This window comes from Passer montanus, unplaced genomic scaffold (genome assembly GCF_014805655.1).
Source record: "Passer montanus isolate IOZ18808 unplaced genomic scaffold, ASM1480565v1 scaffold40, whole genome shotgun sequence".
NCBI lineage: Eukaryota > Metazoa > Chordata > Aves > Passeriformes > Passeridae > Passer > Passer montanus.
In genome coordinates, this window is record NW_024368819.1 from 1,005,282 (window position 1) to 1,018,568 (window position 13,287).

At 45.1% G+C, this 13,287-nt stretch overlaps 1 long non-coding RNA gene across 2 annotated transcripts; it reads left to right on the forward strand.

Moving 5' to 3' along the window:
• The first annotated feature begins 5,739 nt into the window (after positions 1-5,739).
• Positions 5,740-13,082, forward strand: LOC120506941. Of its 2 annotated transcripts, none has more exons than XR_005628647.1 (4): positions 5,740-5,915; positions 8,264-8,431; positions 9,127-9,240; positions 13,029-13,082. It is a non-coding gene; the product is annotated as an uncharacterized LOC120506941 (long non-coding RNA). The 2 variants fall into 2 exon arrangements; XR_005628645.1 differs by lacking the exon at positions 13,029-13,082 and adding an exon at positions 11,671-11,777.
• Positions 13,083-13,287: the final 205 nt, after the last annotated feature.

Here is a 13,287-nt window from a genome sequence, read left to right on the forward strand (position 1 = left end):
CATGGAAGTAGTTTGTATTTGAGGAAAAGCTATAATTTTCAAAATTTATTTTAGATAGGTGTAGCTTAATTCCTTTTGCCTTTGGAAGCAGCTGTGCCTCTGTGTGTACAACACCTTTACTTTGTGAAGCTGTTCCAGCTCCAGAGGCTCTTTGTGCTGCACCAGCGTCCATAAACCTCACAGCTTCCATGTGGAGATGAACCCTTGATGTCCCTCCATCCCCTGGGGGTGTCACTTCCTGTGGACAGCTGGGCCAAGGCTCTTGAGATGTAAAAGTATATTTCAGTCTGTCAGGCTCTTTTGCAGAAGTGATGCAGCTGCTTTGTCTGCTGAGGTGGAGCTTGGATGCCTCCCAAAGATTGCTGTGGTGTTTGGTCACCATCCTGCAGGCTTTGCAGAGAAGGTCACTTCATTTTGAGCAGAGTCTTCATACTCCTGAATACTGCATGCTCTGGAGTGCTGTGTGGATGGAAGGTTAGAGGTGAACCACATAAAAGTGGATATGAAGGAGAGAGTAGGCACCTTTCATGGTTAAATTAATTGGAAACCAGGATCCCAAACAGGGACAATGCTGCAGGGAAGGATTTTGGTGATCCTGTCTTTTAGTGCTGCTTGTGAGGTTGAAAAAGGATCCCTGCTTTCACAAGAGAGAGCAGATATCCAGGGCTAGAAATGTGAGTGGTGAGTGAAGGAGGGGAAGGACAGGTGAAGTGGTTGCTGAAGGAATCACAGAACATCGAGGAGTGTCTGCAGAGGGGCTGAGCTTCTGTACCCAGGCTAGTGCAGTAATTAATCCTTTGTGATCCTGACAGATGCCTGCAGAGAAGCAGAAACAAAAGATCGTGGTCTGACAGTGATTAATGCATCATTAGTTGTCAGATTAAGACTTTTGGAAGTGGATAGATAAGCCCTAGGCCAGGTTGTTGATTGTGTTTGGGAAAGCTGCAGAGGCTGACAGTGTGGGGGGAGCTGGGCTTCAGCACTTACTTACCACAGGCACTTACTGTGCTTTCTCTGAAACCCAGCTGTTAACAGGACAGGAGGAGAAATGCCTGTGCAATTTATCAAAACAAGCTCTGCCTCGAGCATAGGATATACTTAAAAAGTGACAAAAGCCAGAGTCGACCCCAGCCTGTGTTACCCTGGCATCTTTGCAGGGTAGGGAAGAGGCTGCAGCTCATTGCTGTCATCCAGGACGCTGTGGCATCCCTGTGAAGGAGGGAAACGCAGCTCCTGCTGTCTGTGCTCACGGCTGGGAGGCTGCAGGGGCTGTTGGGGAGCTCCTGGTGCCCCACAGGATGGGCTGCAGAGAGGATGGGAGCTGCTTGGGGCAGCACAGGGATGTTCCCAGGGACAGCCCAGCCTCTCCTGCTGCTGCAGCAAAAGGCATTGGCTGGGGGACTGAGCTGCAGCTCCCTGGCTGGTTCCTGCTGGGGATGGGGACAGCACTGCCCGCCCTGCTGCCAGAGCAGGCAGCACTCACCTCAGAGCTGGAGGGAGATGTTTGGATGGGAGCAGCTCTGAGCACACCTGGAAGCAGCTTCAGAGTGTCCAGTGACTCAAAACAGGAGTCAGCGGGCAAGTACAGGCACCTCCAGGGCTAGGCAGCAGCAGAGTGGGAATATGGAGCTCCCAGATCACAGTTTCCAACCAGGGTGTCCAAATTCTGCCAAAATCTTTCTTAAGGTGCCTATGGTACTTGCCTATGTTTTATTGTAACAGCAGCAGCCTTTAATCTCTGTGGTTAATGCTGTAAGTTTGGGTTACTTCTGCTGAACCCTGTTTTGAAAGAGCGTGTCCCTGTGTGAATGTTGCTGCAGACAATCACAATATTTAATGTACAGCATCGCTCTGTGGCTCTGCCTAAGTCTCACACCGGTTTCCAAGCTTCTCAATATGTAGATTTTTGTCAGTTTTTGGAAGAGGGATTTGCTGAGGAGCAAATCTCCACAAAGGGCTGGAGAAAGAGGATGGCGGTAAGCCATGGTTAGCTTGGCCTTGGTTAGCTTGGCATGAACAGGGCAGGGGCTGAACACATCCCTTCACCTCAAGTGCCCAGCACTGCACAGGACCAGCACTGAAGTGTTAATTATAGTCACACATGGCTGTCCTGTGTTTGCCCATTTTCCTCTGGTTGTCTGGATGGAGGTGCTTTAATCCTTTCAGTTCTTCCTACGAAAAGCTTTTGACACCCTGTCCCATGGGGGTGATGAGTGTCACAATCTGATCCTGCTGTTCCCTGTGCACCAGGGGCTCTCTGGAGTCTGTTCCAGCTCTCTTCCAGCCTCAGCTCAGCTAGTTTCAGTTTGGAAGTGTTTTATTTTGTTTGCAGAATGTTTCCTCTTCTTTTCCCATTGTCATTCACTGTGAGGAGAACTGCCTCATTTCTTCTCCAAAGTAACACAAAGCAAAAGAGCCTTCCCACATCCTCCCAGGCAGGGCTCATTGTCTGTAGGGGCATCCAGCCTGCAGCACCAAGGAGCTGCTCAAGACCTTCCAGAAGTGAGCTCCCTTCCCTGAGAATGTGGAGCTGTATGCTTGGGCTGGTGTAGTTCCACTGATGTTGGTCCAGCTTATACGAACCAAAAATGTGGCTTAAAGTAAGTGAATCACTCTGCTGGAATGTAGCCAGCTCCAGAGCACACCTGTCCCATGGGATTGCTGAGAAGTGAAAGTTGCTTCCACCCTTTTTGACTGATAAGCCACAAACAAGCCACAAATCTGCCAAGGAAGAAAGGCTGCAGTGCCGTGTGTGAGTCCCTCTGCTCTCTGTAAAATGTCACCGGTGTTGGTGAGGGGTAGAGATGGTCCCATTATTTATAGGTCCCATTATTTATACAGCTCTATAAATGAACTCACACATCCATCTTTTGTCTTTATATTTTTTTCTTTTTTGAAATTTTCTGATTTCTCTGGGGGGAGCCCAAATTGCTGGTGCCAAGAGGCTTCTTGCAGTTAGGGGTAGGGCTCCAAACTCCACACCAAAAGGGATAAAGAAATGGAGAAGATGGAGGCAGACTACCAGGCGCTGTGACCCTGGGCTTTCCCTGGGGTTGCCCATGTGTGACATCACAGGATTTTTGCAAGGTGAAAGGCATCAGCAGCCGTGCTGGCTGATGGAGCAGGAGTGAGCACTGCCAGCCCTACAAAGCTGCGTCCTGGAGAGAGCTGCTGGGCTCGGAAAGTGGAGTTTATTAACTGCAGATTTTTACAGTGAGGCTGGCATGCCAACAATAGGGTCTGAACACAAAGGATCCCTTGCAGATATAAATCAGGGGAAGGCATCTCCAAAGGCTCCTGCCAGCCTGAGTCACACAGCCCCAGTGCCAAGTGCCAGCTGCTGAGTGGCAGCGGGCCCGCAGCTGAGTCACAGCTCAGGGGGCATCACTGATGTCCTGATTAGCAAACCCACTGCGAATGTGCTGTGCTGACTGCAGGGCACAGGTGTCCCAAACAGAGGGCTTGTCCCTCACTGATGGATAAAGGGAGCCTGGGGGGGCAGCTGGTCAGTCTGCAGAGGAAAAGGAGGAGGTGAGTTATAGGTCCTGGGGTGGCTCAGTTGAGGAGAGGCTTTAGGGAATAGCTAAAGGATTTACCCCTGAAGAAGGAAGTAGGGAAATGGCTAAGACTGTCCCAACTTCATAACCCTCCACCTGCTTAGAGGGGTTTAGAAACATCTTTATTGTGCCATTTTGTCTGCAGGAACAGATGGAAAGGCTGGAAAGGTTATCTCCTACTGTGCTTGATACAGTTCCTCAGCTGGAAAGAAGCATCCCTGGAGCTGAGCCAGTGCAGAACACATGTGTGTGCACCCTTTGTGTGTGCTGGCACAGCATCAGCCTTCCTGAGGGAAGGATGGGAGCCTGGGCCTCCCCTCCTGTGGCTGCAGTGGACTCACACTCACCCAGCTGGCTGGCAGCTTAAAACCCCCCTAGTCCTGCTGGGATAGGGACCCTTCCCTTTGTACAACATCCTTAAGGAAGGTTTAGTACATCAGGAACAGCTGTCAGGATGGTGAAAACAGCAAACAACCCTCTTGTGCTCCTCTTGTGCATTGTAATGTCTCTCACCCCTTGGCTCCCCTTCAAATGCTGGTGGAGTTCACTGACAAGTGAAAGGTTTCTAGGGGGTAAATGAGTAATTGGTCCTTTTTTGTTGGGTTTATTTGGGTTTTTGTGTGTTTGTTTGTTTGTTTGATTACAGGGGAAAGACCATATTTGGGGCCTGATGTTAGGTCAGAATTGGAACTGGAACTTTAAATACAAAGCCCCAAAAGCTCCTGTAGGCCTCTCTCAGCCTTGTACTCAGGTCTAAGACACCTGAGCACTGAACAGTTTTCTTGCTGAGCTGAACACACTGGGGAATGTGTTCTGCTGTTCAAATCTGTCCTGATCTCGTTAGTTTTCATGTCCTTTTAAATAACTGATCATCTTGAACCTTCCCATTTTGCTTGGAGTATAAACTTTTCATGGGGATGCTTTCCTGTTTACACCCAGCCTGCAGATCTTGATGTTAATCTTTGATTGGGACCTTCTTGGTATTTTTGTAGAGTAAATAAAGTTATCATATGTATCCAGAATAAAAATTCAGGTGAGAGCAGCTTGTGTGGGTGCAGGGATGAGCATTGCAGAGACAGGCAGAATAAAGTTCAGTTATTTTTCTTTCCTTTTTGTGCTGCAGGACAAATCTTCCCCAAAAATGGAGGCTTTGCCACATGTTTTCTATAACCAGCCAAATAAAATATTGTGTTTGTTAGCATTCTGGGTCAGAGAAATAACTCAGGCTCTGGGCTTAGCATTTTTTCTTCCTCACAGTGGCTTCTGCTGAATGATAATCTTTAAAACTATCAGATCCTGACCCCCACTGCACCTGCTCTGCACTGCTGCAAAAACTGCCCAGCAAGAACAAAGTGAGCTGGGTTGGTTGCTACAAGCACTGGAAACTTTCCTGCTCTGGATCAAGGGAAAATGAAGCTGGAGTGGGCTGGAGTTATTCACAGAGCTCAATGTATTGAGTAACCCAGTAGTTTTCTTTGAAGACTCTGAGTAGCTTGGTTTATTCAGCTTCTATTTTCACTGTTTAAAATTGATATTTTGTTTTAACAATAATTCAGTCTTGGCCAGTCTATTTATAAAAAAGTCTGCATTGAGTTTATCCATAACTATCCACCTCTGGAATTCCAATTTTGCCTATTCTCCATTTTCTCACAACTTGACAGTAGTCTGAGCTTTCCTCAGAGGGATGGATCAATGGATCGTGGTACAGAGAACAAGGTGGAAGTTTCAGTTTTCATTGCAATATAATAACAAAAAGCATCAATTTTTGTGGGGGGAGTATTTTGGTTTTGTTTTCCATTGAAACTTTTTCTTTGCTTGTGTTTTTCTGTTTTTAAACCAGCAAGAGGATTTCAGGGGCTCCATTTGCACGTTTATCCTTAGGAATGATAATGCTGGGATCCTGTTGAATTCTGCAGGACAGCTGCTCCTGACTGCACTGCATTTCTCCTGATCATTAGTCCCTCAATCTTTCCAAGTCCTTCTCTTTCTACCCCACTGGGGCTGCCCTGTGTGCCAGGCAGCTGCAAACCTGGCAGGCAGTGTGGGCACCAGGGATGCCCACTGCTAGAGGAAAATTCCAGGGAAGGAGGGTAAAGCACAGGCACTTTCTAGCTGCACCTTTAGCCAGGACTTTGCTGTTTTGCCACTAGTAATGGAATTGTATTTTTTTTAATCCCCCTTTCTCCCAGGTTCCCACAAGGATGCATGCTGTTCCCAGTGGTTCTATGAATGCTGCTGTGCACCCCACCCAAAGCCCCACTGAGGAGGGTCCCTGCTGATGTGGGGGGCCATGGCTTCACCTCCTGTGCTCCTGAGCACTTTCTGCTGCTGGCTTTGCTTCTCTACCTGCTGTTTATAGTAAGCACTCATCACAGATGTAAGCTCATTAATCACCCCAAGCCACGCTTCCCTGATTCCATTTATAGCTCTGTTCCCTCTCTATTCCTTTTCACAGCCCCCACCTTAGTCACCACTCGATTCTTGGACTCTGGGCTTTGCTTTTATTTAAGCTTGGAATGGATAAAGCATGAAAAAAGAGTGAAATTTGGAAAGGCAGACTAACATCACAACCAAGTGTATGTAGGATACATTTAGTGTTAGACTAAAGTATATTGGCAGAAGACTGGCAGCAAAGCTATTGCATTAAGTGAAATAGAGACCATTTACCCTCAGAGGTTAACAAACACAGGACAGACAAACAGGAGCCCTGTCACCCTCTTGGGATTTCTTGTGTCCTGCCAGCAGCCCAGATTGCTTTACTGCCCTCAGCACTGGTCAGTCCAGTGCTGACCTTGGCCACCAGCCTGGCTGGGAGTCCCATGGGCAGCCCACAGGAGGAGGGGAAGGGTCATGAAATGTAAAACTCTCTGCAGAGGTATTTGGGTGCCCCAACATACAGAGAGGCACTTCTTGGCCTTTCAAAAGTGTGGTGGATTGAGCACCTCTTCCCCCTCTTTCCCCACTGACCTCGGTGTCGGCAGAGCTGTTCCTGTCACTCCTCTCTTCTCTGGCTGCAGTTATGTCTGCCCAATAACTGGTTTTCTTCCTTCTCACAAATGTTGCCACAGAGGCATTGCTGTCACTCTTGATTGTCCCAGCTTTGGCCAGCAGCAGGTCTGTCTTGGAGCTGGCTGGCATTGGCCCTGTTGGATGTGGGGGAAGCTTCCAGCAGCTTCCTACAGAAACCACCCCTGCAGCCCCCCATCCTATCAGCACCTTCCCATGCAAACCAAATACACGAAGGTCTCTGGGAGATTGGAGGGGGAGAGGTGGAAAATTCCCATTTCAGGGATTGTCTGAAGAGCCTGACCCACTTGGAGGCCTTGGGAAACCTCATGGGGCACCTGTCTTCATGTCTAGGTTTCTAAACACCTTTGGCAAATCTGCTTCAAAGTAGTTCTTACTTCTGTTGAGCAGTTTCTGCCTGCCCAAGGCTGGGAGCAGAGTCAGCAGAGTGCTCCTGGCTGTGTGAAGCTGCTGCCCTGACAGTGCAGTGTGAGGGTTGTACAGATCCCAGGGATGGCAAATGACTCTCCAGCAGCATGTTCTGGCTGACATGGGTTTGGGATAGGTCTGTCAACAGCAGCTGGAGAGAGCTCTGGTCCTGGAAAACAATGTGTCAGCTGCCTGGGTTGGGCTGAATTCTTTAATGCTTTGTCTGAACCTAAAGTGTAGCAGTGTTGCTTTGGGATGAGCTGTGCTGCCACATGCTGCAGTCCTGCTGGTTTGGAGCATGGGTCTGCCTGTCCATGCCCAGGAGGGGCTGCCAAAGATGGACTGGCTTGCAGTGCTGGTCAAAAGCTGCACAGACCTGCAAGTCTCTTGTATTTATATAATTTTGTCAGTCTCTTTCCACATCTGAATTTTAAACATCCGTTACAAGGCAATGCTGCTTTAGTGGTGAGCCAAGTTTCTCTTCTAAAACACATGTTCCCTAAAGCCCTTGTCCTTTATTGCCTTTGTTCTGATTTATTGCCCTTGCCTTACCACATGTGTGAAGCACAGTGGAGGAAAAACTACCAAACCCAATAAAGCAGTCCTCTCTTCCCTCTTCCCAGCCCACATGTATCAGGATTAACACCCTGAATAATTTACATCAAGTGATTCAACAGTGAACTAACTTCTCTCTAATTTCTTACCTGCTCCATGTAAATATGCTGATGAAGAGGATGTTGATAATGTGAGGATTATGGTAAACCCACAAAAAGCTACTATGGAGTACTGAAAAAATGGGGTAGACACTAAATATAGAGAATGGTAGTGACATTAAAAAATAAAAATTGTTGACTTTCATTTATAAATAGGCATTTTGTGGATATAAATTTTTATGTGACTCTTATCAATGGAACTAAAAGGGCCTTATTTGTAAAAAACTCTCCCACAAAAAATCTTTTTGTTATCCCAGGGTAAGCATAAAGCACCCGAGGCATGCAATTGCTAGTGAAGAACAACAAATGTGGAAAACTAAAATAAAAAAAATTGTGAAGCTTTTGTGGCTTTATGAGATAGAAAAGTTCTGCTGAAGTTTTTGTTTGGGATACTTTTGATGGGAAGCTTGTTGTCATATTCATGCCTGTTATCTGTATTAGTTAACAAACAAGAGCATTCAAAAGCCTGCTTAGAGGCATATTTGTCTTCTTTTTCTTTCTTATTTTCCTTTTACATTTTTTTCCTCCTTTCTAAATAGAAACCAACTTTCCTAGCAGAATGTTTTACAGAATCTGCTTCCTTGAAACCAAAATGAGGCAACAGCTGTGCTTGCAGCAAGTTGCAACATCTCCTTGCTGGATGGAGGCACATCTTGTCACAAGTGGTGCTGGTAGCAAAACCTCAGTGAAAGGACCTGCCTGCCTGGGGGTGCTCACTCCTCTGAGGTGAGCTGCAGACACAATTTCACTTGCTTTCTTTGAAGAAAGAGCTGACTCCACCCAAGGTCAATGAACTGAAGCTTTAGTAAATCTAGATGAAATCCTAATATGAAATGATCAGACTGCTGCTTTGATGAAATCAGAGCACGAGTGTTCGAGTGTTGTAAAATATGCATCACAAAAAATCTTTAAAATCATAAGGCAATGACTTTAGACTGCTTTCAGGTCCAACTGAGCCATGCTTAGATAGTGTACTTGGTACCAAAGTCCAGTAAATTATTTGTATTCATATGTCTTGTGTGGTTCTTGGAAGCTTTCTGAATGTGCAAACTCTGTTTTGTTTAGGGGAAAAAAGGCAAACCATGCTTGCCTGCTGAAAAGTGCTTGTGAGAAGGTCTTTCTCAGAAAGACTTAACAGCCTTGGGCCCTTTTTTGTTTTCTTAGAAAACAGGAAATGAATTTTACTTCTGCAGTTGATTTCTTAAGTGACTTCCTTTCTACCATCACTTCTGGGTTCTGGAATACTGCAAAAATTATCTGAGGGCATTTTCAACACTTCAGAATTAAAATCAAATTGCTTGAAATTGTGCCAGCATTTTAATGAAAATTATTTTCTTTAAACCAACACTTGAGGACTTTCAATATTTTTTAATCACAAGAGTATTCTTAACCTAAACACCTTTTCTTTGTGGTTTTTCAAGGACCCTGTCTGCAGTGCTACAACCAGATGTGTCTTAGGATGCAATCAAATTCAAGATCTGCTCAGCTGAAAAGCAGAAGAGCGAGGAACCCTCATTTTCACACAGCACAAAGTTGTAAGTAGGTGTGACTGTGAGCACCATCTCTGCCTCTGTGCCCACAGAAATGTCTGGGCAGAAATACCAGCAGGGCTTTTGCTGCAGGGGGAAGGTCAGGCACAGAGTGAGCACTGGGGCCTGTGCAGCTCCCAGGTTGCCCTCAGTCCATCCACAAATGCTTTTAACAAGTGCTGTCACTCCTTTGCTGAGAAGGACACGTGTAAGCAAAAGTGACCCTGCAGCACATGGGATCCCAAGGCTTCCGTGTGTTTCCCCAACACATTATATTTTCTGATATTCACTGGAAGATTAACCAAATGAGAGCAGGCTGCCTACAAGATAGATTCCCTAATAAAAATGTTGCAACAGCCCTAACTTTCCTGACCCTTTCATGCATCATAGGTAAACTCTTTAAAGAGCTGGTAGCAAGGGAAGCAGTCTAACTCCTTAAGATCTCTCCACATGTAACCATTACAGTTACAACACTTTGACCTAGAGATGCTACAAAAAAAAAAAAAAAAAAAGCTACAGAAAACCCTTTCAGCCCTATGGACATGGCAGCCCTTCACATCATGACTCCAGGATATTCTTTGACACATATTGCCATATATTCTGAAGCTAAATGCTGTTACCCTCAGCTTGCTTCTGTTTTGCTATCCAGGCTGGCTGGGGCTGGAACTGCAGAGATGTCAGTGCAAATAGGGCCTCCCAGAGGCTTATGCTGGCTAGGAAAAAGATGTGGAATGTGTCCAAATAAGAAGAGTCTGGAAGGAGTTTGTGATGGTCTGTTATTTCACTATTAGCCAGGAGATGTGAAATTTCCTTTTCCGGATGAGCACATTTCGTGTTTTGCATAAGAAAGCAATTGCTTCTTGTAAGCCTTAGCATTTCTGCTAATTTAATGAGCTATCCATACAAATGGACTGCATTAGTCATTGGAAAGACCTTTTTCAAGCTCTACAAGCATGTTTTAGACCTCCTGATAAAGCCAGTAGCATGCTGGACTTTCACAAGCAGAAAGACCTCCCAAAGTATGCAAGTTATTCCTGGCATGTTGTATTCTCAACATGTCAAGGAAACATGGATTATTTTTACACAAACAGGCAAATCAAAATGGTTCCTTAGCAAGCTCCCATGAACATTCTTGGACACAGAGAAGGAAAAAATAAAGAAAAGTAAGAAAAATAATTGCTTCTGAATTAGGTTTCTTAGATGGATGTGTTGTCACACATTCAGAAGTTCATTTGCACCAGTCTGGACCTTTGATGAATGGTGGAGAGAATGAAGGATAAAACAGAAAGAACAAACAAGGACCATTAATTAATCTGGATATTATCTTTTACACTTGAGTGGATTTTTTTCCCCATACTGTGAATTTATCTTCAAATGTAGACTGTGATGAACTGCAAACACCTACGGAAGTTCTTTTAATAGTTATTAATTGAAAGGTGATGTGAAGGTGTTGAGAGGGAAAGGATCTCTGGAGCTGAGCAGGCCAGTGTGGAAAGGACACACCAACATCTTGCTGGGAAACCACAAAGCAGCACAGCAGCAGAACCCCTGGAGTGTCCTCAGCTCCCCTGACACACACAAATTCGGCCTTAGGTCTCACAAACATTGGAGCTGTTTTGAAACTCCCTGTGAAGGATTACAAATGCTGACTGCAGTTTCTAGACAAAGACAATAAGATATCACAGCTCTGGCCCCAGCTCGCTGCTTTATGTCTGAGCTCGTGTTACCATGTAGGGTCCCTATGCATGAAATTGCCTCAGCCAAAATCCAGTTCTGACATCCACCAAATAATCCTGTGATTTACCATAATCCTGTGATTATGGTAAAACAATATAAAGTACTGCCTGATCTCAGCACTTTTCCCATTTCAGTGTAAAGAACTCTTTTTCCACAGAGTGAAGAGATTTTTAACAGAAAAGAGGTGTAAAGCATGCATAAACAGTGACACTTAATGTGCATCCTCATGCATAGTTCCTTCTGTGGGTAGTGTGTTCACTGGTTCCATGCTCATGTTCAAATTCAGGAACAGCTCCTGCTGCTTGGGCTTGGTGTAGACTCAGCCAGCTGCCTTGAGCTTCATCTTGGCCCAACTACTGTCATTAATGCAATGGTACCAATAACTATCAATAATTATACCTTCACTCAGTGGGAGGGTGGTTTTATTGCAAGTACTTTAACCCAGGAAAAAACAAAAATGGGGAAGAGGGGACTTTTGTGCAGCCAAAACCTGCAGCAACTGGGTGCTGTTGGGTTTGGTGCTGGGCAGGGCTGGGAGCTGGACTCTGTGGGTCCCTTCAGCTCATCCTGGGACCTGTCAATGGCTCCTCACTGTGAGGTGCATTGTGTCTGCAGGAAATCAAAATTCACACTGCCTTCTCTGTTTTCCTTCTATTTTTCTAACCTTGCACCTCAAATTTGTCCTCTCTCCTCTGACAGGCCTCAAAAAAAAGCTTTGAATGTAGTGCCAGCACAACAGCACTGCCAGCAGTGAGAGAAAATAAGACAAGTGCCTCCAAGCTATAATAAATACTACTGTTATTTCCTATTGTTCATCTGAATCTCCACTCCTGAGAACTTGAGTTAAATCCTAAATTTTCCTTTTATTTTTAGGCAGAATATCCTGCAAGTTAAAAAACCAGTATCATAAGGAGGTCCTAAGATGGGGCTTGCTCCAGTTTTCCTGCTGAGCATGTGTTTAGGAACTGCTGCTAAAAAAAAGTCAGAGAGGATGGTAGTTGCTGTGCTGTCACATGGCCTGATACAGCACAGAATCTGCTTAGCATTCTTGAAGGGAAATTATCCAGTGCTGCAACTCACAATTTATAATTGGTTGCATATTAATAGCTAAAAAAGGCAATAAAATCCACTGTGTGTTTAAAAAAAAAAAGTAAGTAGGAGTATTACAAGATGAGCAGTGAAAATCTGGAAGACTTTTGGCTAGAGCAGGGCTGTGTGCAACGTTGTTTCTCCAGTATTAATTACAAGCAATTTAAAATAATCTCCTTCCTTCAAGGAAGGAATTTGTTCAGCGTTTTTGTTAATTTTAATCTTGCTAACGTGATACTCTCTTGGAACCTCTCCCTTGTGTCATAACAGTGAGACATGCTGCCTCTTTTTTCCCTGCCCTTTGGGAAACACAGTTACTGCTGCTGCTCATTGCCTAACTCTGCTGTCGTGACTGTCAGTACACCTCCCTTGAAAGGGAAAGAAACTAAAACTCAGCAGCAGAATTGTTCTTCCCCCGGCCCCCCCAAGTTCACTTTTATTTGTAATATTTAAGCTAGACTGTGTGAGTGTCTCAAGAAAATCGGGGGTTTAAAATGTATGGTGCTGTATTAGAGTGGAAGGCTTGTTATTCAGCACACTAATTATTTCTGAGTCACTGTATTTATGAGATGTCATGTAATAACTACTTCACCACCACGAAAAATAAATAGTGCAAAAGCAGGCACTTTATGATTTTGACATTTTAGTGAATAAACATATTTCCAAATCTCTCTGGGGGCTACTGGGAATCTGATAATGTTTTTATGACATCTAAAAAAATGACATTGCATTTCATAATCTGTAAGACTCCATATATATTTTTAGTGTTGAGCATTTTATTACAGCCTCAGTGGTTTATATTGCAAGTGTCGGCTGCAAAGGGAAAACGTACAAAGGTGGGGTTGTGGAACTGGGGAGGAACAAGAGGGTAAAGCCTTGCACACTTTAAAACCAGTGGACCAGCTGTAATGGCAGATCCCAGGCCATGCTGAGACACCAGAATTCCCCTGCAGCTTTTTTCATTTCAGGATGGATTACAAAGCTGTTGCTGAAGGAGGCCTCCTGCTCACACTTATCACTAGAGGATAAGTAAGTCTGGGGTTTTGTCAAGCCCTGTGTGAATGACCTGTTAAATCCAGAGTGACTGGGACACCTTGAGTGACACTCCAGGAGTGAGTACAGAGGGGAAGGAGGATGGGTTGCTGCCCCAAGTGGGCTTCTGAGTAGTCCTGCATGGTCCCTGAGAACAATGGGGGGACGCTTACCAGAATATGTGACTTCAGAAAA